General features: G+C 49.4%; 1 long non-coding RNA gene across 3 annotated transcripts; it reads left to right on the forward strand.

The window, feature by feature from the left end:
* The first annotated feature begins 15,058 nt into the window (after positions 1-15,058).
* Positions 15,059-24,411, forward strand: LOC104007515 (uncharacterized). Of its 3 annotated transcripts, XR_681762.5 has the most exons (4): positions 15,613-16,314; positions 19,753-19,871; positions 21,760-23,105; positions 23,585-24,411. It is a non-coding gene; the product is annotated as an uncharacterized LOC104007515 (long non-coding RNA). The 3 variants fall into 3 exon arrangements; XR_010159400.1 differs by having other exon boundaries at positions 15,059-19,871; XR_001719990.4 differs by lacking the exon at positions 19,753-19,871 and having other exon boundaries at positions 15,614-16,314.
* The last annotated feature ends 1,773 nt before the right edge of the window (positions 24,412-26,184 follow it).

A 26,184-nucleotide genomic window follows, 5' to 3' on the forward strand; every position in this document is an offset into this window, starting at 1 on the left:
ACAATAAAAATGAAAGAAAATGTTGACTTCGTATTTGTGAAAGCAGAAGCTTACCAAAATCATCAGCAGGACACATGGAAGGGGAGGGTGAATTAGGGTAAAATTACTATACCAAATTATACTTCTGTCATTGCTTTTATACATATGCTGTAAGCTGGTTGGCTCAGGAAAAAACCCACACAATCAGTAAGTCTTAAGAAAGTTGTACCTTTAGCCCCTTCTGCCTTAGTTCTGGAGCCCTCTGGTCAGGATCTGCCCCAGGCCCCAATATGTGGTCTGTGGTCACATTCAGGACCCCTGCCTCAGTGGCCCCTCGACATCACCATCACCTGGCAGGAGCTGCCAGGAATGCCAATGAGTCATCGGTGCTGGAAGGCTTTTCTCCAGAGCCGACTTGCCTGACTTCTGTTTATATTTCCTCGGCCACAGGAAGTGACATGGCCAAGTCCAACCTCCAGCTGGCGGTAGGTGCAGCTCTACCAGATTCCCAGGTCAGGAAAAGCTAGAAGGCTGCTGGGTTGCAGTGAAGACCCGATCTCGGGCGTTAGAGACCAGTGTCCCATTTCCTTCTGTAATACACAGCAGCAGGGACCGCCTGCCACGCTCCCCTCTCTAGGGCACAGCAGCTGCGTCTGGGAAGGTTGTGAGACTGTCCTATGCCAGCTGCCACCAACAACGGCAGTGCAGGTTGAGGCAGTTCCCCATGGCCAGCGGCTCCCCGGGATCAAGGCTGGGGGGTCCCCAAATGTCTTGCAGAGCTCTCTGACTTAAGCAGCTACCTTAAGTGTTGTTTTTCAAGCTGTAAGTAGCCAAGCGCTAGTGGGTGGTGAGGTCTGTTGAGTGGGTCACGACCAGCCTCAAAGACACGAGGTGGCATTCTGTGTGGGAGGAGTGAGTGCTGTTCTGCCGAGCAGTATTCTGATGTACAAGATCACCGAAGGAAATGCATTTCCTACCAGGGATTGAGGTCAACACAATTGAAAGCCGCTGGCCAGCTACAGCTCAGCAGTACTCGGCGATACTCAGAGCTGTTTTTGAAATGCAACATGTAATTCTTTCTCTGCAGAGCCTGGTAAGTCTTAGGAATGTTACCTGGTTCTGCCAATAAAGAGCTTTTCGTAGGAACCTTTCAAAGTCCCCAGAATTACATTAGGAAAGAGTATTACACGGATGACATCCCATGTGCCTCCTTGAAAGATACCAACGTAATTACGCTTTTCTCCCTGAGCTTACCACAGCAGTAACAATAATAGTAAACAACATTCACTTATTTAGCGTTTACTATATATTAGGCATTTTGCTAAGTGCCAGACCCTATATTAAATGCTAATAAACACTGTTGTATTAACCTCCACAATCGTAAGAGGCAGAAACGGAGCATATTTTGAGGGGTCCAGTGAAGAATGGAAATGAGGGTCCCCTTGTTCAAAAATTATTAAGAATTTCTAGATGGGGAAAGCAGAACATTAAATCAAGTATGGGTCTTTCCCAGTGAGTAGGGGGCCCTATGAGATGGCACAGATTTCAGGCTCATGAAGCCAGTCAGCCCAGCCAGTAGCAATAAACTACATTTTGCAGTGATGAAGTGGAGCTGATCAGGGTCAGCAGCTGGTTGGAGGTTGCACGTCTAACTTTGGTGGAACTGAGACCTGAACCCTGGCCACCTCACTCATCAACTCTCTTCTGTTATATCCACCAAAAGCATCTGGTGTCCCAGCAGGTCACTCGCTGGGAGCCCCACGTTCCGTGGGCACCTTCACATTTTTATAATCTGCTCCTGGTCTATTTGAACTCACCATCCCAGGGGTTTTGCACATCAGATGTGGTTGGATTGCCATTATACATAATGGTTAGTGTTATCCTTGTCTCATTGTGAAATTGTGCTGAAATGGAGTAATTATGTTGGCCTTGACTTCAACTCTTCAGTAGAGACAACAATTTTTACTTATCTCTATCCAAGCACTTTTCTTATAGTAGGAGTGTATTAAGTGTTTGTTGAATTATTCTGTAAATGTCCACTTTGTGTTAATTCTAGGGCAAAAGTTCCTCTCAGAAGCCCGTACCTCTTTGAGCCTCACTACTTGAGTATTCAAAGCTGGAGGACAGAAATGTTGGTGTTTGATACGTCTCTGCGAGCAACAACTTCTCCGCAGCCTTGTGCTGAGGAAGGAACAATTTAGAGCCTCCTCTGCCCGCTGATCCTTGCCTGCTGAAGACATCAAGTCTCTAAGGGCTACATTGACACTATCTGCAAGTAGCCAGCATTTACCATGTTTCTTTAAACTGATTTTGTAGTGATGTGGCTAAATTAATATGTTCTACAAGGAGGCCTGGCACAGTGGCTCACAACTGTAATCCCAGCACTTTGGGAGGCCGAGGTGGGTGGATCACGAGGTCAAGAGATCGAGACCATCCTGGCCAACATGGTGAAACCCCATCTCTATTAAAAATACAAAAATTAGCTGGGCATGGTGATGGGTGCCTGTAGTCCCAGCTGCTCGGGAGGCTGAGGCAGAAGAACCTCTTGAATCCAGGAGGCAGAGGTTGCAGTGAGCCGAGATTGCGTCACTGCACTCCAGCCTGGCAACAGAGCAAGACTCCATCTCAAAAATAAATAAATAAATAAAAATAAAAAAATCAAACTCTTCTATAAAGAAACAGAAAACAGAAACCAGCTACAGCAGAAACGTTCAGAGTCTCAAGCAGATCTCTGGTGTTAGGATTCATGACTTGTACAATTGCCACAGAGGAACTGTCTCTCCTCTGAAACAGTGGAAATCACAATAAATGCATCATAATTGTAACACGCTTAAATGATGATGTGCAAAGAAACGCTGTCAGAATACCAATGTTTCTGACATTTGAATCATCCCCATTCTGAGTGGTGTGAGATGGTATCTCATTGTGGTTTGGATTTGCACTTCTCTAATGATCATTGATCTTGAGCTTTTTTCCATATGTTTGTTGGCCGCATAAATGTCTTCTTTTGAGAAGGCTCTGTTCATGTCCTTTGCTCACTTTTTGATGGGGTTGTTTGTTTTTTTCTTGTAAATTTGTTTAAGTTCCTTGTAGATTCTGGATATTAGACTTTGTCAGATGGCTAGATTGCAAGATTTTCCTCCCATTCTGTAGGTTGCCTGCTCTCTCATAAGTGGGAGTTGAACAATGAGAACACATGGACACAGGGAGGGGAACACCACACACTAGGGCCTGTTGGAGGTGGGGGACAAGGGGAGGCAGAGCATTAGGACAAATACCTGATGCATGTGGGGCTTAAAACCTAGATGACAGGTTGGTAGGTGCAGCAAACCACCACGGCACATGTATACCTATGGAACAAACCTGCACGTTCTGCACACGTATCCTGGAATTTAAAGTAAAAAAAAAATTTAAAGAATACCATTGTTCTTATCCAAATTAATTTTTATGCATCTGCCTCTGAGAGGATGCAGAGAGGCCACAAAGTATCCTTACCACTCGCCCCTCCCATCCTGCAACCAAGCCCCTGAACGAGTGGACTTGTCAGATTTAGGACTAAGGAAGGCTTTGGTTGACCTGTTATTTTATAAATAGGAAACAGGTTGAGGGCTCACAGCTAGTTACTGAGCAGCAAATCAGGATGGAAAATCATGTGTCCTGCAGTCTAGTTTAGTAGATGTGTTTCTTGATTGAAGTGGCTCACATTTGGTCTCTGATACAAATAAATAAATAACATTAAATGCCAAGGACAGTGGGAGAATGTGATAAGCTGTTTACATGCTATTTACTAAAGTATTTTGTCCAAACCATAATAAGTTTACTTATTGATATGATTTGGCTCTGTGTCCCCACCCAGGTTTCATGTTGTACTGTAAACACCAACATTGATGGGGGACCTGGTGGGAGGTGATTGGGTCATGGGGTGGATTTTCCCCTTGCTGTTCTCGTGATAGTGAGTGAGTTCTCATGAGGTCTGGTTGTTTAAAAGTGTGTAGCTGGCCAGGCAAGGTGGCTCATGTCTGTAATCGCAGCACTTTGGGAAGCCAAGGCAGGTGCATCAGTTTAGGCTAGGAGTTCAAGACCAGCTCGGCCAAAATGGCAAAACTCTGTCTCTACTAAAAATACAAAAAAAAAAAAATTAGCGAGGCATGGTGGCATGCACCTGTGATCCCAAGCTACTCAGGGGTCTGAGGCACGAGAAACACTTGAACCCGGGGGGCAGAGGTTGCAGTGAGCCAAGGTGGCATCACTGCACTCCAGTCTGGGTGACAGAGTGAGACTGTGTCTCCAACAATAATAGTAATAATAAATAAATGCGAGTGTGTACCATGTCCCCCTTGGCTCGCTCTCCTGCTCCACGAAGGGAAGATGTACCTGCTTCCTCTCCACCTTCCGCCATGGCTGAACATTTCCTAAGGCCTCCCCAGCCATGCTGGCTGTGGGGAACTATGAGTCAATTAAACTTGTTTTTTTTTTTCATAAACTCCTCAGTCTCCGGTGGTTCTTTATTGCAGTGTGAGAATGGACTAATACTCTTAACAGGGACATTTTTATAAACAGGCCATGTGAGGACACAGCACCCCATTCCTGGGCTGTGTCATCTTAGAGCAGGGTGGTCTCTCTGAAGGCCGGGCTGTCTGCAGAGTGCGTGACATCCATCTGCATCCATCTCCTTCCCAGGGACAGCCTTTGGTTCAGTTCTTCATGTGGTCACCAAGGAGCAAAGCTCAGAGACAAAAGGCATTCTGCGCAGACAGCCCCAGGCCTTATCATCCATCTCCTGCAGACCAGAAACCAGTGCTTGTTAGCCTGGCCACCCCAGACAGCAGACAGGGTATCCCGCAGGTGCTTCTGCACGTGGCCAGAGACTCTGCCTCCCCTGCTCACCTGTTGGTTCTGAGGAGAAGATGGGAACCAGGCTGGTTTTTCCCAGGGCAGTTTCGATGTGTGAATCCCCCACTGTGTGGTGAAAGCCACAGGCTCTCTGTCCTGTTTGCTTTCTAAACTGAAGTAAATAACTCAGGTCCTTAATTTTTCATTTTTGTGGTTAATCCTGTTTTCAGACATATCACAGACATGGATGAAAGTTCATGTTTCTCAGACATCAAGTTAAAAACCAATAGTGACCACAGTCATGAAAGAACATTCAGCCTGAGACAAAAGGGGTTAACGCACAGGGAAGATAACGACAGTGAGACCCGCCAGCTGCAGTCCGGGTAGGAGAGGGCTGGTGATAGGGGTGGGAGGGGGTGGTGATGGGGTGGGAGGGGGTGGTGACAGGGGTGGGAGGGGGTGGTGATGGGGGGGGTGGGAGGGGTGTTGATAGGGGTGAGAGGGGTGGTGATAGGGGTGGGAGGGGGTGGTGACAGGGGTGGGAGGGGGTGGTGACGGGGGGGTGGGACGGGTGGTGACGGGGGGGAGGGGGTGGTGAAAGGGGTGGGAGGTGGTGGTGATGGGGTGGGTGGGGTGGTGATAAGGGTGGGAGGGGTGGTGATAAGGGTGGGAGGTGGTGGTGACGGGGTGGGAGGGGGTGGTGATGGGGGTGGGAGGTGGTGGTGATAAGGGTGGGAGGGGTGGTGATAAGGGTGGGAGGGGTGGTGATAAGGGTGGGAGGTGGTGGTGACGGGGTGGGAGGGGGTGGTGATGGGGGTGGGAGACACTTGGTGATGGGGTGGGAGAGGGGTGATGATACACACAGGCCCCGTGCTGAGCCTCAGGGAATGTCCGGGGCCTGAGGAACTGAGGGCAAAACCACTGTGCTGTCAACGAGGAGGTTTCCTGTTGGAAGCCTTGGCTTTGAATACGGACTGTTTTGTCAATATTCTAGTGAACCAGGCAAGTGTGTCCAATATCTGTAAAACTCAGCTTCCTCGTTTGTAAAAGGAAGACGGTATTTCTGACAGAGTAGTTGAGAAGATTGAGAACCACGCACACATGGTACTGGGCGACATGCTTGCTGCTCCACCTGAGCGTTCCGGTTTGCTCTGATCTGGTATGGGCACCCGTGTGCTTCCCGGATCAGCCACTCTTGCCAATGTCCCTGTCTGCTCAGTAGCCAAGGAGCACTGTCCTCGGGTGTGGGGCAGAACCTCCCTTAGGGTGGGGTGGCGTGATTTATGGCAAACCCAAGATCCCAGGTAGAGCTGGCCCTGAGCTCCCGCTGCACAGGGAGCAGGCGGCCTGTGGGAGAGCTCACTGCTGGGGAGGGCGTCTGTGCAGGATGAATGGGAGCTTCTGAGGCTGAGGCCCCCAGAGCAGAAGTCAGGACCTGAAGACATCGGTAAATACCTCTGACGCTAACCCCAGTCAGCTCCAACTTTTCGGTGGATGCTTCCATGGGGATTCCTTTTATGTTTACAGCACGTTACATTTTCTGTTGTGGACACTAATATGGTTCTGACAGCGTAGAGGCACTGGTTGCATTATTTTCGCCAAGCACGGGCAGTAGATGTTCGTAGACGGTGGCAACAAGGGCTGTTTCAATGGGCATCTTACTGCTGAGAGACTCATTTTATTTACTGTAAGCGATAAAAATTACACTTCTAATCTCACACACTACTCAGATTTCTGTAGGCCCCAGTAGCAAGTTGATGTGGGGCCTTGGGAAAGTCTCCCAAAAAGAACAAAACATCACATTCCATGGGCGTGGTTTCTCGGGGACACAGAGCCCTGATGCCAGGACACTCCCTCTGAGTCCCAGCGTGCAAAGAGAACCCTCCCGTGGATGGGTACCAACTCTCCCTCTCTTCCTCTTCTGTACAAAACAGGGGGCCTCAGGCACCTGCCACTGGGTTCCAGGTCATCCCAGCACGGGCCTGTGGGCCCGGACGTGCTGTCAAAATGTTGCTCAGGGCCGTTCTCTGCTGGTTCCGCTCCTAAGCCGAATGTTGGTTGTGGGCTCCTGTGCTCTCCTGGTTACATCCTGAGCCCAGGACAACCTGCCCCCCAAATCCCCCACCACTGGGTTCTACTTCCTTGCAGGCTGGTTTGCATGTCTCATTAGGAATAAGGCCACTCTGTGCTATTAATTTTACTTGCTTTTCCCGGCAGAGCCTTTGACACAGGAGTTGGTCGTGAGTCAGTGGAAATTATGGAATTTGATTGACAAAGCTGAAGTCTACTCAGACTATGCTTTCCTTCCCCAAATTCCCTTGTTGTTTAACCAAGCCTCAACTCTAGTTTTTAGCTGGACCACACTGAGGCTTCTCTTACTTCCTGAAGTCTTACAAATACATCCCTGAGATCAGGAGTTCTCAAATGAGAATCCTCAGACTCTCTGCAAAATAAAAATTAACAACAAAGATTTTCTTTCAAAAATTTGTGTTTTCATTTCAGTGAGAGTCCAATAAAATTGCTTTCACCAGTCATGAAGGCTAATCACTTTGCAAGAGGTAATTTGCAATGCACATGCACCTATTTTCCCCCTCTGGATGTATTTTTAGCTTCTCAGGTCAGTGTTCCTCAAACTGGAACCTAAAAATATATTCTCAGAATAACATATTTTCCATGAAAGTGGCCTCTGCATTGCTCAGGTTTGAGAGACTGGACTTCTGAGAGGGGCTGGCATTGCCAGTTCATAGGTATTGCCTGACGTGGGGATTTAGAACGTGTAGGGAGCCAGGCCCTCCCTGCAGGGTGTCCCCATGTACCTCCCCTCTGCTTTAGTGGCACTGGGAGGCTCTTGAGGGGAAGGTGCCAGGGTTGCTCTGCATCTCCCTTGGAGTGTGGCCTCAGCCCTGAGAGATGGTTCTCCTGGTTCTCTGGATGCGGTCGAAGGTCTGGTTGTTTATTCTCAAAGTCTGGCGTGTTTGAATCACATCATTCTTCCCCAGTTCCACTCTCAGACGGTGAAGTGCTTCTTCCAGTATGTGTGGGCCAAGGTGCAAGTGCCAGTTGTGTGACTGCAACACAGAGTCCTGTGGACTGGGCTATGATAGACAGAGATGGCAACCTTAGGTTGATGAGTGTCCTTCTGGAAGCCTCTGGTGGTATAAAGTGTCATAAGGAAGGGATGGTGAGTCCTGGTGACTGTCACCTTGGGTGACTCTCCATGTTTTCCCTTCTCTCCTGGCTCACTCCTGCTCACCTCTTGGGGGACAATAGGGTTATAATTCCCTCCAGGAAGCTAGGCTAGGAGGGATAGATGTACTAGTCAGGGTTTTCCAGAGAAATAGAGCCATTAGGACCAATAGTGAGACATAGAAAGAGGTTTATTATGGGAATTGGCTTATGCGATCACGGTGGCTGAGAAGTCCCACAGTCTGTACGGTGGGGACCCTGGAATGTCGCTGGTGTAATTCCCCAAACTGCAGACCTGAGCACTAGGGGCCAGTGTCCACGATCAGGGGAAGGTGGATGCTCCAACTCCAGGAGGAGGAACCAGGGGAAGGTGGATGCCCCAACTCCAGGAGGAGGAGCCAGGAGAAGGTGGATACCCCAACTCCAGGATGAGGAACCAGGGGAAGGGGGATGCCACAACTCCAGGAGGAGGAGCCAGGAGAAGGTGGATACCCCAACTCCAGGAGGAGGAGCCAGGAGAAGGTGGATACCCCAACTCCAGGATGAGGAACCAGGGGAATGTGGATGCCCCAACTCCAGGAGGAGGAACCAGGGGAAGATGGATGCCCCAACTCCAGGAGGAGCAAGTTTACTCTTTGGGTACCTTTTTGTCCCATCTGAGTCCTCAATGAATTGGATGGAGTCCGCCCACTCTGGGGAGGGGGATCGTCCTTACTCCGTCCACTGAATCTAATGCTCACCTCTTCCAGAAACTCCTTCACAGATACTCACAGAAATTCAGGTGTGCCAGCAACCTGGGCCTCTCCTAGCCCAGTCCTGTGGACAGGTTGAAATTAACCATCTCAGCAGGTATGGCCTCTTCTGCATCACGGGGTGCGCCTCTATCACCGTGCGAAAAACAGATGCTTCATGGCAGGCAGTGTCCATTCCTTTGGGTGCGGGGAAAGCTCCTGTTCGTCTCCAAAACTTCATGCCAGGTCAGCGACTTCTGCAGGACTCAGTCCCGGGCCTGGCATGGTGCTGGGTGCCAGGCTGTGATGATCCATATGCTCACAGTAAATGTAATATCAAGGAGGATAAAATTAGCCAAGTAGGTTACGGCCATAGGGAAATGACTTGTTTTTTGCTCAATTTTGATGGAGACTGACAATTATCAATGGTCAATTTTTCTGATTTTCTATGAGTTTCTTCCACAAACTCTTATGATGCCCTGCCCGCTTACACAGTATCACTGCCGTCTCCCCAGTTTGCTGCCCTGAACTCAGGTGAGAGCGCACACTAGGCTTTATACCTGCTGGAGCCATTCTTCTCTTCTTTCTGTTTGGAGCATCCTGAGTGTGTTTCTGGATATGTGCACACACACACGCACACATACATGGGTGCCCATGAACAGGACTCTCGCACCCCCCAGACCCCGGCGTCAGGTGTCAGGGGGAGTGGCTGGTGCTGGGGCTCAGGGAAGGATCAATGAATGCAAATGAGGACGTAGGTGCCTGGATTCGGCTGTGACTGGAGCTATGGGGAACCGTCTGTCGAGTGTTTTCTCAACCTTGAGTGCAGTGGGGCTGCATTAACGATGGAAAGAAAGGCGCTGCCACAGGGTGAGGCGGGTCCATCCCTACCCGAGTGTCTGTGTCTGACCGTTACCTGGGGAACCTGCAGAAGGTTGGCACCCTGCTCTGGCCTTGTGAATCGGGAGCTGCCATCGGCTGAATCAGGTGGTTTAGAAGAAGGCCCGGTCTGCGAGGCCTGTGAAAACCGTGATGAATGACACCCGCAGCAAGCCAGTGTTTACTTGGTAAGGCAACTCATGCTTCTGTTTCCAAGTGCAAGCATTGGTAACGGAAGTGTCATCTTCAAGATCACAGGGCGGAGAGAGCGCTGCCCTGATTTTCTTCGCCTTTGTGATCATCAGGCTCTGAAGTTGAGGATGAGTCTGGAGAGCACTTCTGGGGTCTCTGCAGCTTTTCCAGGGGGGCTGTCTGCCCGGGTGAAGACACGTTGTCTCGGCTGTTGTTTTAGGACCGTGGGCCCTGGGGCCCAGGACAGCAGGCAGGCGGGTCCCAGTCTCCATCTGATGGCTCCATCTGCACTCGGTAATTATTTTTGACACGAGGACATTTATCAGTGAGGGTGAGCTGTTTGGAATGCCTGGAGTGCTCCCAAAAAGGAGTATTAGAACAGCTCAATCCCACTAAAAACAAACAAACAAACAAAAAAAACACCAAAACTGCTAAGTGGGCTTTAGGACTAACAGCCAGATCCCAGCTACTAGAGTGAATTTAAAGAGTAATAGTTAACCTAACAATTAAGGGAATATATTTGGCCACCTTCTCCCTGAGTGGACGCAGTGAGTGGATTTGGTTGTGAAGAAGGCAGACGTTGCCTTTCTTATTGAAAAGATGGGTTCATGCAGCAGAGAAAGTAAGCTGGCAGGGATGGGTTTTTTCTGCTCGGGTAGCAGCGAGAGTGGCAAAGCGATCTGTTTAAACACCGACCTTCTGTGTTTTCCTTGAAACAGAAACAGAATTTTAACACTGGCCTAAATGATGGTGAGAAATGAACTCCCGGTTGCCGACCATACTTCCCCTTCTCATCCCGACGACGCGGGACCTAGGGTAGACGGTCCCAATGCCGACGTAAGTTCCACAGTTCATTCCTTTCCACGAGGATGCAGTGCCAACCCAGGAAGCCTTTATGGAGTGCCTGGGAGGTGCCCGGCCCTGGGCTTGGTGCAGGGGTGGGCACTGGTGACAGACAGGAAGGTCACTGTAAGGGGCACACAGGGCTTTATATTATGTGGAAAGACACACGCCCATGAGTCTCCCAGAAAAAGCACATCAGGTACTGCAATGCATGACAGCTTGAACCCGCAAAGCTGCAGTGAGCCAGAGAAGCCGGGCAGAGATGGTGTCGGTGAGACCCTCAGGGAAATGCAGATGCAAGCCCGGCCCTCAAGTGTGGGTAGCTGTGGAGAGGCAGAGAAGGAGAGGACCCGCTGTGAGCATTCCAAGGCCAGCACAGTCACATCCAAAGCAGGAGGCAGAGGTGAAGTCACCAGTGTCTCTAAGGGAGAGATACAGAATTTTCTTCACACGTCAAAGTTAGGTTCTAGTATCAGAGCCCTGCTCATCCCCCTCTTACTCTCATCCGGCCACATCTCCACGGCTTCCGCCTCTTCTATGGTCCCCGTGTTCATCTGGGATGCTGCCCTCGTGGCAGAAGATCACTTGCTGGGTGCTCCCAGCCTGGGCTCTTTAAGATTCGAGGACACCCTTGGGACCCATGGGAAATGGGGCAGAGGCACACAGGGAGGCCCCCATGTATTTTGTCTCAATATTTTAGAGGTTATCGCTAAGTCAGTAACTGCTGCATGTGTTCCAGCCCCTCAGCTTGACAAACATACATGCAGGAATACAGACCACGGGCGTTGGTGGGCAGCAGCTCACATCTGGGTCCTGTTTGTGCAGAGCCCATGCTCAGCCACGTACGTGCTGGCTGCTTTCATGCCACAAGTCCAAGTTAGGAGCTGAGACAGAGGCTGTGTGGCCCACAAACTGAACCTATCTACTATCGGGTGCTTTATGCAGAGTCTGCCAACCCCTGAACTAGATTGCTCTGCATTTAGAATCCTTATTTTCTTAGAGTTCCATGCCATGGGGCATGGGGAGGGCGGGCCCCCAGCAGGGACCTTCCCCTTTCCCATCCTGCCCATTACCAGGTCCCCAGTCAGGAACCGCCCCGTGTATGTGTGTAGCCACCCAATCCAAGACCATGCGCCCAAGCTCCATCACACCTTTCTATAGACTGCTGAGCCCGGCCAGCTCTTAGGCCTAAGGCCTGCTGTGATGAAGCCAGGTTCATGGGAGAGGCCCAGGTGAGCCTGGGTCAGACGTGGGCCACCTGGGTGATAAGGGCTAGGGGCTGGTGTGTGTGTGAATAGCACACACAATCACATAGTGTACATGGAAGGGGCTCAGCTTCCAGGTGGGGGCTTGCCTTTGCCCTGTAGGAGCAGTAGGAGGACCAGCACAGGAGCTTGCAAGCAAGAGCCCAGAGCAAGAGCCCCTCTCCCCTGGTGTCCAAGGATGGTTCTGCTGACCCAAGGGAGGAACACAAGAAGGGAAGCTTGAGATGCTACAAACAACAAAATGGCACCCTCTGTGCAAATCCTGGTGAGTGCACTTGTGGGTGCTGCAGCCACAGGCTCTGGGAGACACCCCTGCCTGGGCGAGCCATCCAGTCCTTCCCTTGCTGTTGGGGCCTGGATGCTCCAGCAGGGGCATTGGGCTGGGGTGACTCTTCTTTGCTCTGACTTGATGTGAGCCCAGTGGCTGCTTTGGAAGTGTCACCCTCAGGGGGTTTTGGTTGGCCTAAGAATCAATATTTCTAGGGTGTCCTGCATTGTGTGTTTTCTATTTGTAATTCTCAAGCATGGCTCCCGTTTCACTTAGTATCCAAAGGAGTAAGAAATCCTCACATTGGATTCCATGGACGTAGGAACCCCAGTGTCTTCTGAACAGCCTTTTCCTCTTTGTGTTCCCAGCACACAAACTGTTAGAAAGATTTATGTTAGAATCCACCCAGCATCTGCTACCCAGAGCCTAATTTTGCCCTCCCTCTGAACTGAATTTTTAATTTTTAAGTCAAATACTCGCGGATGTTTGCGCTTCCCCACTTCATGCTTATTCTTCACCTGAGCCCCTGCACCTGGGGAGCAAACCCCTGTCCTGGAGGAAGCCTGATTCGCCACCTCCATTGTTAGAAAGCTCTCTCAGGCTGGCGTCACCCTGTCCTGGTCCTGGAGGAAGCCTGATTCGCCGCCTCCACTGTTAGAATTCTCTCTCAGGCTGATGTCACCCTGTCCTGGACCTGGAGGAAGCCTGATTCGCCGCCTCCACTGTTAGAAAGCTCTCTCAGGCTGGCGTCACCCTGTCCTGGTCCTGGAGGAAGCCTGATTCGCCGCCTCCATTGTTAGAAAGCTCTCTCAGGCTGATGTCACCCTGTCCTGGAGGAAGCCTGATTCGCCGCCTCCATTGTTAGAAAGCTCTCTCAGGCTGACGTCACCCTGTCCTGGACCTGGAGGAAGCCTGATTCGCCGCCTCCATTGTTAGAAAGCTCTCTCAGGCTGGCGTCACCCTGTCCTGGACCTGGAGGAAGCCTGATTCGCCGCCTCCATTGTTAGAAAGCTCTCTCAGGCTGGCGTCACCCTGTCCTGGTCCTGGAGGAAGCCTGATTCGCCGCCTCCATTGTTAGAAAGCTCTCTCAGGCTGACGTCACCCTGTCCTGGACCTGGAGGAAGCCTGATTCGCCGCCTCCATTGTTAGAAAGCTCTCTCAGGCTGGCGTCACCCTGTCCTGGTCCTGGAGGAAGCCTGATTCGCCGCCTCCATTGTTAGAAAGCTCTCTCAGGCTGACGTCACCCTGTCCTGGACCTGGAGGAAGCCTGATTCGCCGCCTCCATTGTTAGAAAGCTCTCTCAGGCTGACGTCACCCTGTCCTGGACCTGGAGGAAGCCTGATTCGCCGCCTCCATTGTTAGAAAGCTCTCTCAGGCTGGCGTCACCCTGTCCTGGACCTGGAGGAAGCCTGATTCGGCGCCTCCATTGTTAGAAAGCTCTCTCAGGCTGACGTCACCCTGTCCTGGACCTGGAGGAAGCCTGATTCGCCGCCTCCATTGTTAGAAAGCTCTCTCAGGCTGACGTCACCCTGTCCTGGACCTGGAGGAAGCCTGATTCGCCGCCTCCATTGTTAGAAAGCTCTCTCAGGCTGGCGTCACCCTGTCCTGGACCTGGAGGAAGCCTGATTCGGCGCCTCCATTGTTAGAAAGCTCTCTCAGGCTGACGTCACCCTGTCCTGGACCTGGAGGAAGCCTGATTCGCCGCCTCCATTGTTAGAAAGCTCTCTCAGGCTGGCGTCACCCTGTCCTGGACCTGGAGGAAGCCTGATTCGCCGCCTCCATTGTTAGAAAGCTCTCTCAGGCTGGCGTCACCCTGTCCTGGTCCTGGAGGAAGCCTGATTCGCCGCCTCCATTGTTAGAAAGCTCTCTCAGGCTGACGTCACCCTGTCCTGGACCTGGAGGAAGCCTGATTCGCCGCCTCCATTGTTAGAAAGCTCTCTCAGGCTGACGTCACCCTGTCCTGGACCTGGAGGAAGCCTGATTCGCCGCCTCCATTGTTAGAAAGCTCTCTCAGGCTGGCGTCACCCTGTCCTGGACCTGGAGGAAGCCTGATTCGGCGCCTCCATTGTTAGAAAGCTCTCTCAGGCTGACGTCACCCTGTCCTGGACCTGGAGGAAGCCTGATTCGCCGCCTCCATTGTTAGAAAGCTCTCTCAGGCTGACGTCACCCTGTCCTGGACCTGGAGGAAGCCTGATTCGCCGCCTCCATTGTTAGAAAGCTCTCTCAGGCTGGCGTCACCCTGTCCTGGACCTGGAGGAAGCCTGATTCGGCGCCTCCATTGTTAGAAAGCTCTCTCAGGCTGACGTCACCCTGTCCTGGACCTGGAGGAAGCCTGATTCGCCGCCTCCATTGTTAGAAAGCTCTCTCAGGCTGGCGTCACCCTGTCCTGGACCTGGAGGAAGCCTGATTCGCCGCCTCCATTGTTAGAAAGCTCTCTCAGGCTGGCGTCACCCTGTCCTGGACCTGGAGGAAGCCTGATTCTCCGCCTCCATTGTTAGAAAGCTCTCTCAGGCTGGCGTCACCCTGTCCTGGTCCTGGAGGAAGCCTGATTCGCCGCCTCCACTGTTAGAATTCTCTGTCAGGCTGACGTCACCCTGTCCTGGTCCTGGAGGAAGCCTGATTCGCCGCCTCCACTGTTAGAATTCTCTCTCAGGCTGGCGTCACCCTGTCCTGGAGGAAGCCTGATTCGCCGCCTCCACTGTTAGAATTCTCTCTCAGGCTGGCGTCACCCTGTCCTGGAGGAAGCCTGATTCGCCGCCTCCATTGTTAGAAATCTCTCTCAGGCTGGCGTCACCCTGTCCTGGTCCTGGAGGAAGCCTGATTCGCCGCCTCCATTGTTAGAAATCTCTCTCAGGCTGACGTCACCCTGTCCTGGACCTGGAGGAAGCCTGATTCGGCGCCTCCATTGTTAGAAATCTCTCTCAGGCTGGCGTCACCCTGTCCTGGTCCTGGAGGAAGCCTGATTCGCCGCCTCCATTGTTAGAAAGCTCTCTCAGGCTGATGTCACCCTGTCCTGGACCTGGAGGAAGCCTGATTCACCGCCTCCATTGTTAGAAAGCTCTCTCAGGCTGACGTCACCCTGTCCTGGACCTGGAGGAAGCCTGATTCGCCGCCTCCATTGTTAGAAATCTCTCTCAGGCTGGCGTCACCCTGTCCTGGTCCTGGAGGAAGCCTGATTCGCCGCCTCCATTGTTAGAAATCTCTCTCAGGCTGGCGTCACCCTGTCCTGGTCCTGGAGGAAGCCTGATTCGCCGCCTCCATTGTTAGAAAGCTCTCTCAGGCTGATGTCACCCTGTCCTGGACCTGGAGGAAGCCTGATTCACCGCCTCCATTGTTAGAAAGCTCTCTCAGGCTGACGCCACCCTGTCCTGGACCTGGAGGAAGCCTGATTCGCCGCCTCCATTGTTAGAAATCTCTCTCAGGCTGGCGTCACCCTGTCCTGGTCCTGGAGGAAGCCTGATTCGCCGCCTCCATTGTTAGAAATCTCTCTCAGGCTGGCGTCACCCTGTCCTGGTCCTGGAGGAAGCCTGATTCGCCGCCTCCATTGTTAGAAAGCTCTCTCAGGCTGATGTCACCCTGTCCTGGACCTGGAGGAAGCCTGATTCACCGCCTCCATTGTTAGAAAGCTCTCTCAGGCTGGCGTCACCCTGTCCTGGACCTGGAGGAAGCCTGATTCGGCGCCTCCATTGTTAGAAAGCTCTCTCAGGCTGACGTCACCCTGTCCTGGACCTGGAGGAAGCCTGATTCGCCGCCTCCATTGTTAGAAAGCTCTCTCAGGCTGACGTCACCCTGTCCTGGACCTGGAGGAAGCCTGATTCGCCGCCTCCATTGTTAGAAAGCTCTCTCAGGCTGGCGTAACCCTGTCCTGGACCTGGAGGAAGCCTGATTCGCCGCCTCCATTGTTAGAAAGCTCTCTCAGGCTGGCGTAACCCTGTCCTGGACCTGGAGGAAGCCTGATTCGCCGCCTCCATTGTTAGAAAGCTCTCTCAGGCTGACGTCACCCTGTCCTGGACCTGGAGGAAGCCTGATTCGCCGCCTCCATTGTTAGAAAGCTCTCTCAGGCTGACGTCACCCTGTCCTGGTCCTGGAGGAAGCCTGATTCGCCGCCTCCACTGTTAGAATTCTCTCTCAGGCTGAGGTAAGATTGACTTCCCTGCCGCTTCTCCCTGAAGACCCTAGTTCTGCTCTTTGAAGCCAAGCAAGATTACTCTTTATAGGGCAGCTTTGCCTGTATTTGTAGATAGCTTTTACACATATTTGCTCCCAAATCAACAAGGTTTTCCCCAGGTACCACCTGGACTATTCTTCTGTCAGCATTTCTCACGTGATACTGAATCAGGAGCCTTTACTGTCCTCACCCTCATGTGGGTGGGAGCCTGGTTTCTCATCACTCTGGTTAGACTGTGCCTAATGTGGGGTGCTGCTTTTTAAGGACAATCAGCTCTAAGTTGAGGCTCTGATTCTTGCACGTGCTTCCAAGCACGTGTCTTCTTGCCATCTCCATTGCCGCCCCAAAGTCACTCCCCTCAGACAGGGACGGCAGCATCTCAGTCATCACTCTGCACCCTATTTGACCAGCTGGAGAGTCCTGTGTCTTCACACAACTGTGAGAATGATCATTGGAAACTATGCATTCCATAATAGCTTTATGTTAAATTCATTTCTCATCTTTCATTGGCCCTTGGGAAGATGTCCAGATCCCTTAACATAGCTTAGGAAACCCTCTCAAATTCACGGCCCACCTTTCTCTCCAACTTCATTCCCCCAGCCCCGACGTCATCTGAGGTTCAAGTTCCGTAGTCCCTCTAGATAGCTGAGCACAGGAAGCTCAGGGCCCTGCGTTTCGGGCATTTGAAGGGCTCTGCTGGTCGTGGCTTTCCCCACCATCTCCTCCGTTTCCACGTGACTTGCTCCTGCATACCTCAGCTTCAGTGCTGCTCCGAGATGCCTTTCCTAATCTCTGAACCAGGAGAGGCTTCCCACCACAAGCTCCTCTATGGGATTCTGGTTAACTACCAGTGAAACGTCCACCTTTCCAGCCCGCCTGTAAGCTAGGCCATAACAGGGGCCGTAGCCCTCCTTACAGCCGCGTTCTTGTCACCTGCGTGGTTTCCAGCGCCCAGTCGCCTCCTATGTATTTGCCTTGTGAGGGATCAATCGGTGTCGTAGAGCCATTCAGAGCTATTCCTCTATGAAGTGATTTGGATGCCATGGTGACTAAGAAGCATGCTGTGATCCCTGGGGTTTATGTAAATATTTTGTGCTCCTGAGCGTTCAAGTAGGTGGAATATCAACTTTACTAAGCCCAGGTGGTGGTGGTGTTTAAATGCGATTTCATCTTTTCTTATTTTAATTTACGAATTGCTCAGTTGATCATATTAGAAAAGGGTACCCACATTGTGCCTGCTGGAGCCATATCTTTGTAAAAATTCTGAAAGCAAGGGGAAATGTTGGAGTAAAATTATCACATTTCCTAACAATGTCTGTTTTGACTGGAAGCTCTGATGCATCATTTTGTGTCAACCAGAATAAAAGTAATCTTTTTTTTCCTGGTGGTGCTTTATAGTTAGATTGTAGGGAATCTTCATAAAATATGCCAGCCATGCACCTTTGATTCAATATTCGTGTATTCTCCCACATACGGAATTTCAAGGCCATGTTTAAGGGGAATGAAACGAGGCCTCATAAAGAATGGCAGCTTATGCAGCTTACTTTTAAAAAGAGGCTCTGAGAAACCTTTAGCTTTTTCAAACTTCCAAATTTTAACCCCAAATCCACTAGAGCCCAAATACCCACATTTGTCTCTGAATAGTCGTTTGCTTTTGGTTAAGGATGATTACACTAGCACAATTTTTTTTTTTTTGAGATGGGTTCTTGCTCTGTTGCCCAGGCTGGAGTGCGGTGGCATGATCTCGGCTCACCACAACCTCCACCTCCTGGGTTCAACAATTCTCATGCCTCAGCCTCCTGAGTAGCTGGGACTACAGGCGAGCACCATCACGCCCAGCTAATTTTTGTATTTTTGTTACAGATGAGGTTTCACCGTATTGGCCAGGATGGTCTTGATCTCTTGACCTCGTGATCTGCCCGCCTCGGCCCAGTCGCACATGTTTCCCTACGCAAGCTCCCTATTGATTGGAATGATGAATATTTCCAATGGATCGATTTTCAATGGTGGAAGAAATTTGTCACTTGCATAGGTTTGTCATTTGCCTAGGCGAAAGGTTGCCTGATCTTAGAAGCGTCATTGCTTCTTTTTGAGAGGAAATTAAATTTCAGAAAAGGCTGATACTAGATGAAGTGAGAACTGATTGAAATTATCAGTCACTCCTAATACATTTTGGGTGGACAGAGCCATATGGAGGAGCTTCTAGGCTGCACATGAGATGGACATATTCCAAAGGCCCATGTGAATATACACATCTGTATTATGGGAGGAGAAACATATGCATGCCTTAGTAAAAACTAGCCAGTAGCACAGAAGAGCCAGCTTTTAATGTGCAGAGAGCAGGGTGAGAAGCAGGAGACAGGCCCACTCTGGCTGGGTGGTTAGGAGTTGGTAAGTCCATAGGGAGGGTACATGCGGAACACCATTGAGTGCTATTAGCTTGGTGGCCTTGGGCGGCCAGAGTTGGCGTGGATGGGTAGATGACGTCAACAGAAGGAGTGAATAATCCTGCTGGGAGATACTTTCTCCCCTCACGACTTTGCTCAGAGCTTGACACGAGGATTTGTGTTTGATATGAAACACCATTCAAGAGTTTTGCTCACAATTTATGCCGCATATGCAAAAACAAGCAGAAAAACAAATGAAAATACGTAACATACGATCTTCAAGAATAATTCAGATATTTAAATGAATGGGAGAGAGAATTTTGCAAGCTTAATAATAAAACGGTTTTAAAAGAAGTTTGTTTCCTGTTTTCCCTAAGCATAGTGTATGCAAGCATAAAATTTCCATGTGCCTGTCTTGCTATCTGTCGGTGAGAAAGATATCAAGTTCCTCTCCTTTAACAGGTGGATATCAATATGTTTTTATTTATGAGTGGATTCATTTAATTCCTGGATATGATAGTTCTCATATATTTCTATAAGCCGATTTCTGTGTTATCATAAATTCTAAGTCAGCATTTCTATACCCAAAAGAGCATTTAAAAGGTATCACAACTAATCATTCGGCTACAACCAGGGCTTTATCCGAGCTCCTGGAGACACAAACACATTGATCCTACAGAGATGCTGATTTCTCTGGTGCTGTAGGAATCACCAATGGGAAAAAACTGACTTTAAAAGTCAGTTAAGGAACTTTAAGAGTATTATCTGGTGTGTCTGAAGTTGGAGTTATTTAGGTTTTATTTTTTCAGACACCAAATGACTCACCTACTTAGTGTTAATTTATGTTTAAAAAAATAACAATTTTCATCTCTAATTAATGCTTCCCTTAACCCAAGCTGGACATAAAGGAAGATCATCAAATAATATGTGATTTAGCTCTTGTGACACAAACATGTGAAGGTCTGGGTCATTTTGATTCTGTTAAAATGAGCTAAGCTTTTCATTTCTTTTTCCTATCAAGAAAGGCTCTCGACCGACTGTGTGGTCAGGGTAGGAGAGGCTGAGGAAGGATGGGGGCCATAACCTTGGGTTCGGTGTGAAGTCCGGGACAGCCTGGGCCTGAGGGACAGCTGCAGCCAGGTCAGGAACACGTGCTGCTCTCCTGCTTGGCCATTTTGTCATTGTCGTTCTCTGTTTTTTGTTGTCTGTGTGTTTTCTTGTTTGCATTGGGCTCTATGAATATTTTTATTTTGACTTGAGTGAAACCTTGGATTCACCAAAACTTCTGACAAATCGTTCCCCTATCCTCCACCCCCCACCCCCCACCATCCCACCTGATTTGGTCAATCATCAAACATTAATTGAACATTTGCTGTCTTCCTCACCCGCTAGTATGTACAGTCATGCCTCACTTAATGACAGAGCCATGTGTTGTTAGGCATCTTAGAATCTGTGAAATTTCTTAAGTAAAATTGGAATATTGTTATGTTTGGATTAAGTATGACTGTGCTCAAGACAAACTCATCTGCTTTTCTGTCTCCATGTAGATTTTAATCTACATCTTTTGGCATGCATCGGCATATATGTACCATGCATGAGTGTGTGTGTGTATGGGTCACCGTAGTATATGGGGCTACTGTAGAATATGTGGTTTGTTGTTGACTCAAGCATTGTTATGGGGTGCATGACTGTATTTGTGGGATGTATAGTAAAGGTAGATCAAAAAAATCTACTTTGACTTTAAGACATTTAAAATATACCTTTCTTGAATTTGTCCACAATGCAAATTTAATTTCTGAAACCTGAAGATAGATAAAACTCATTTCAATTGAGATGAAAACACAATCTGAAACCTCCCTAAATTTCTTCAGGGGTAATTTAGGCTATGATTGATGAAGATTGTCATAACTGTAGCACTTTCTTGATGTGAGAATGAGTCAACCCTGAAGCCATAGGTCTTAGTCCATCCAGAATTTTGTAACAAAAATTCCACCACTGGGGCCTGTGAAACAGTAGACGCGCCTTTCCCACAGTTCTGAGGCTGGAAGCTGGAGATCCGGGTGCTGTAGGCTCTGTGTCTGCTAAGGGTTCCCTGACTCGTACATGGAGCCTGTTTGCTGCATCCTTACATGGCGGAAGGGGTGAATGAGCCCCCTTAGGCTTCATTTACGGGGTACTAAACCCATTTGAGAGGGCTCTGCCCGCATGGCCTAATCACTTCCCAAAGGCCCTACCCCTTAACACCCCTCATAACATCACTTTTCAGGTAGGAGTTTCTACATAGGAATTTTAGAAGGACACAGACATCAGACTTCACTCTATTAAATCCAGTATTTTATTCCATTAAATCTAAAAGCCATTGGTGGTGAGATACACCACAGCTGTACACACGACTGAAAAAATGCTGCTAAAACAGTTATGACCATGCTTAATTTGTACATTTTAAAAAACTCTTTAAGACATACACAAATGTAGATTCTAATCTAACTCCGTTGGCATGTATCTGCATATATATGTTCCATATGAGTGTATGTGTGTGTGTATATATATATATACCTTATACATTGATAAAGGAATTCCTAAAACTTCACAGAATCTGCCTTTTCTTACACATTTTTAAATCTCGGACTCACTAATATTCATAATTTTCCACCTGTCATTATTTACTGCCATCAAGAGTATTGAAAATGCAGCGTTTGTACAAGCCTGCACTCCGGTAGTCGGTTCCAACCCGGACACTGGCTCTGCACGCTTAGTGCTGATGTTCTCTGGTAATCTTGATTTTACCAGAAGGTGTCAAGAAAAGATCCTCAGCCAGCATTCCTTCTTTCTCCCAGGGCCCTTGCATGTTGTGGGGCCTGAAGCTTCCAGGCTGTGGCTGTCCTGTTGCGTCCTGGGATGACAGGAAAGTCCTGGCTCTTTCTGTCCAGCTTGCTTCCAGTCATCCAGGTCCAAGCCATCAGAGCATATGGGATTTTATTTCAGATGACGCTTTGCCAGTCTCACGTGTCTGTCCTTCTTCCCTCAGGGTGTCTCTGGGCTCCAGGGAGCTTCTTTGCCTATGGGATTCTTGGAGGGGATCTGCTCTGTTTGTGAATTCCCACTGCCTCACGGCTGAAGTCTGACACATAGTACCACCATCTTCCTGGAGTGACTGGGAGAGACACCTGGGATCTTGCTGGGTCAATAGTGACTGTGCAAGGCCATCCATGATAAAATGCGTTCCAACCTCAGAGACATGAAAATAAAAGTGAAAAAAAGAAAAGGCATCTTAGAATCTGTGAAATGTTGTAAGTAAAATAGGAACACGGTGGTTATGTTTGGATTAAGTACGGCTGTGCTCAAGACAAGCTCACCTGACTTCTGCCTCCCGCTTCTGCCTCCTTCGTGTGGTCTCCAGCCTGGAGCTGGATGTTGGAGTGAACATGAGTGTAAACACAGAAAGCGTCGACATGTTTTCAACAAGGAAATTCGTTTCTTTGCTCTGTGTGCTTGTGTGCCTGTCTAGGACCGTGTTGTAACTTCAGGAAAGATTAGAATCAGTGAACTCCTTCAGGGCTAGGACCAGGAATTCTGTCTGTACTCTTTTTACCTTCTTGCCATCTTTCCTCAATTATTAATACATTACTCTCGCACAAGGAGGCAAAGCTCAGAGGTGTTAGTGCTCTTTTTTTTAAAAAGCAACAAGTATTATAGATCTTTATTTTAGTAAAAGAAAATTGAATCTTTTGACAAGAGTTCCTATACATTCTCATTTAGTCCAAATTGTCAGCCCAGAAGCCCCAGTGAACACAACCTGAATTTCAGGCTTTATACCACACGATACAAGAACCTGCAAATAAAAGAAAAATTCAGTGACTTTAGGATTCTTCTTGCTTCTCTTTTGCATCTGAGACTTCAAGAATACAATTCAAAAATTTCTCAGCTTAAACATTACATTGATTTAAAGTTTCAGATATTTCAAAACCCTTTCTCTGGAATTGCCATATTTGGCCCAAAACCCAAGTCAAAACACCCTACAAGGGAAGAGCAGAGAGGACTTGTTACACCCATTTTTCAGATGAGAAGACTGAGGGACAGAAGAGCTGAGAAGGCACTACTGGTGCTCTGTCCTGAGTCCTGGAACTGTCCCAAGAATACGGGCCTGATGTTAGCAAGCACCTTTCCCACGACCTGGCACTACCTACCTTTCATTGCTATATGGACCAGAGTCAGAGGAAGTGTGGGGCCCAGAGAGCGTGCGGGTGACTGCGCCTGGACCCTCTGTCAGTCAAGATGTCCTTGGGTTTTCTCCTTGCTGCCCTGTTCCTTGTACAGCCACACCTATCTCCAAACCAGCTGCATCGACACCTTTGTTATTATGAGGATTTGATTGTAAGTTTTCTATCAGGCTACAGAGAGCTTAATTTAATGCAATGGAGAAATCTCCAAAAATAAAGCCCTTAAGTTTTTTTTTTTTTCTTTGGCTTTGGCCTTACAAAACCTCTCTCATCTTGATTGCCCTTTCTTGGCATAATAAATCAGATGTCCTCTTGTCCAAAAGGTGCAGTCATGGAATTGGCTACCCTAGATCTTAGCATGCTCTCATGGAATCAGCTGCCATAGATCTTAGCATTCTCTCCTGAAATTGGCTACACTAGATCTTAGCATCCTTTAAGTCTCAATTTGATTTTCTTCCTCAGCTCCTCCAGGCAGGTGTGCGGGCTCAGCCACTGCACTTTCAGTCCCCTGCATGCATATTCAAGGTGAAATATTTGGTGGGGTTTTAGGAATTCTACTCTGACTGCAGAGAGAAGTGTGGCCCATTTTGCTACAGGGTGCTAATAGACCTTTGTGATCTTTCTATGGTTTAGCCACCTAGGATGTGCAGCTTTTACTGTGATCAATGGCCTCTGAGAGTATGGAGTGGAGGACAGAAGAAAATGCAAAGCAACTGGACGTTCCAGAATGAGGAGCTGTTCCAGAATGGGGAGCCGTTCCAGAATGGGGAATCGTTTCAGAATGAGAAGCCATTCCAGGATGAGGAGCTGTTCCAGAGTGGGGAGCTGTTCCAGACTGATGAGCTGCACCTTGTACCTGCCTCACACCTGATCACATAGCCTTGATGCCAGAAACCTAGAGTGCTCTATTTAGAAACGTTAGGCTGGCAGCAGGAACCCCTGAAGAAACTCAGGACGCTAGGTGCTTGAGCGCGCAGCTAACCTGCAGGAGAAACATCTCCCTTCTGCTGACCTGAGGCTTGACTCCTCTCCCACAGGAGGGGAAAAGAGGCCTCCACCCACAGTCCACTGTTATCCTAGGAGAAATCCTGTGGCCTCCTGCCCAGGAAGTGACAGAGAGAGAGAAGCTGAAGCTGCTTTAACCTTCAAGATGAACCTGTTTCTTCCACGAGGTTTTCTCTTGCCTGTACACGTATCTTTAAGTCCACCAGACACATCCACGCTCTGCTCGCACAGCGTTGCCAGGGCCAGTGCCTTCTCTCCCATCCTGTGTTTGCATTTGCCATTTGGTGGGCCTGTCCTGCTGACCAGCAAGTCTCTGTACTGAATTTGGTGACTTTGATCTTATGATTCATGTTTCCCAGCGAGGTACTGTGTGTCTTTGCTATGAATAATGTGTTATTCAAGGGCTAGTTGGAAGATTGCATATATAAATTGAAAACATTTTGTCTAAAAAGGGGTGTATAGACAGACAGAAAATTTCAGCCAGAGAGAATTCTTTTTTCTTCTTGAGACAGGGTCTTGCTCTGGAGTGCAGTGGTGCTATCATAGCTAACTGCAGCCTTGACCTCTCAGGCTCAAGCAATCCTCCCGCCTCAGCCTCCCGAGTAGCTGAGATTACAGGTGTGCACCACCATGCCCATAAATTTTTTGTAAGGACAGGGTCTTGCTTAGTTGCCCAGGCTGATCTCAAACTCCTGGGCTCAAGCAGTCCTCCCTCCTCAGCCTCCCAAAGTAGTGGAATTACAGGCGAGAGCCACCGTACCTGGCCTTCAGAAAGAAATTGTTTAAAAACCTCCTTAAGGCAAGTGCAGAACACAAAGGAATTCAAAGAGCACCAACATGGGATTAGCGAGGGCCGGGAGCTAGGCCTGTGCCATGTATCACTGCATGTTGTGCTGTGTGAGATGACAAATCTGTCTTCCATTACTTTGTTAAGCAGTTACCCCTGAGAAGAATTATTTCCTTTGAAATAAAAAACATACCCTGTACTGGCTGCTGCATTATAGGGCATATCTTGCCTGGAAAATGGAAGTCAGGCAACATGGCTATTCTGTGGAAATGTCTGAGCACAAAGAAGAGGCAGAAGGGAATGTGGAGGCCTGAGATGTCTTGGAAATGAGCAGGAGGATGACTGCAATGGCCCTTCAGTTAGGTTCAGGCTTCTGCGGGAAGGCGGCACCCAGGAGCCCAGAGCAGGGAGACACACCGGTGTGGAAGTCCAGGTGTGCTGTGATGGAGAGGCCTCCATGTGGCCTTCCATATCCTGACAGCCCAGATGGGGCGAAGGCAGACTTCCACAGGAGTAGGTGCCCAGAGGCTGCAGTGAAGAACCCTGCAGGGGACATGGCCTCTGTCCCCGGCTGCAGGGAGGAGCCCAGGCTCTGGAGTGCAAGACGGTGCCAAAGGCAGCAACCTGCAGCGCAGGGCTCCTCTCCCAGGGAGCCTCGTTTGCAAGATGCACGAGTAGTTCACAGGGCTGCTCTGACTGTGGCCACAAGGCTCTGCCCGGGCTTGGGAGGTCTTCCATGAAGGCGAGGACCAGGGCTTCCTTCTGTGCTCACATAACCCTTCCAGTCCTCAGAAAACTCAGCTGGGAGAGCGTTAGCCCTGGGGTTTTCTCTGGTCCTAGAAGCTCTTCTACAGGACTCCTCGAAACGCCCAGAGACCCTATAGACCCTGCAGCCTCTGCCCGGCATATCCATTGCATTCAGTTAGGCACAACCCAACTCGGCTCCAGTCAGCACCATTTCTTGGGATGTGCAGCATTTCTGCGCCTCTTGTGAAGACAAAGATAAATTAGACACAGACGGCATTCGAGACACTTGCCATGTTGAAGAGGAGAGGAGCACAGAAACAGCTAGCAATGGTGCCAGACAGAAAGTTGTGTGCCTGACAGGGATGAGAAACTGGGGGGATTTGAAGAGGAGACATGATTAATTCTGACCAGAGTAACAGAGAAGGCTTCATGGATGACACAGAACTTCAGAGGGAGGATTAAAGGACAAGTAAAGCAGGATATTTTATTTTAGCAAAAGAAACAGATGTGAATTGGAGGCAGTGGCTGAGTCGTTCCCATCGATGTCTGGAAGTCTGAGAAGCTCCACTGGGGCTGCTAGCTGACGGCTGACCCACCTGTTATCAGGGGCATTTGGACGGCTCATGTGCCACGCCAGGGACGTAGCGTGCGGCACCTGCCCCCTCTGTGTTTTCCTCTCACATGGGCCAGGGGC

Source organism: Pan troglodytes, chromosome 7 (assembly GCF_028858775.2).
Source record: "Pan troglodytes isolate AG18354 chromosome 7, NHGRI_mPanTro3-v2.0_pri, whole genome shotgun sequence".
Classification (NCBI taxonomy): Eukaryota; Metazoa; Chordata; class Mammalia; order Primates; family Hominidae; genus Pan; species Pan troglodytes.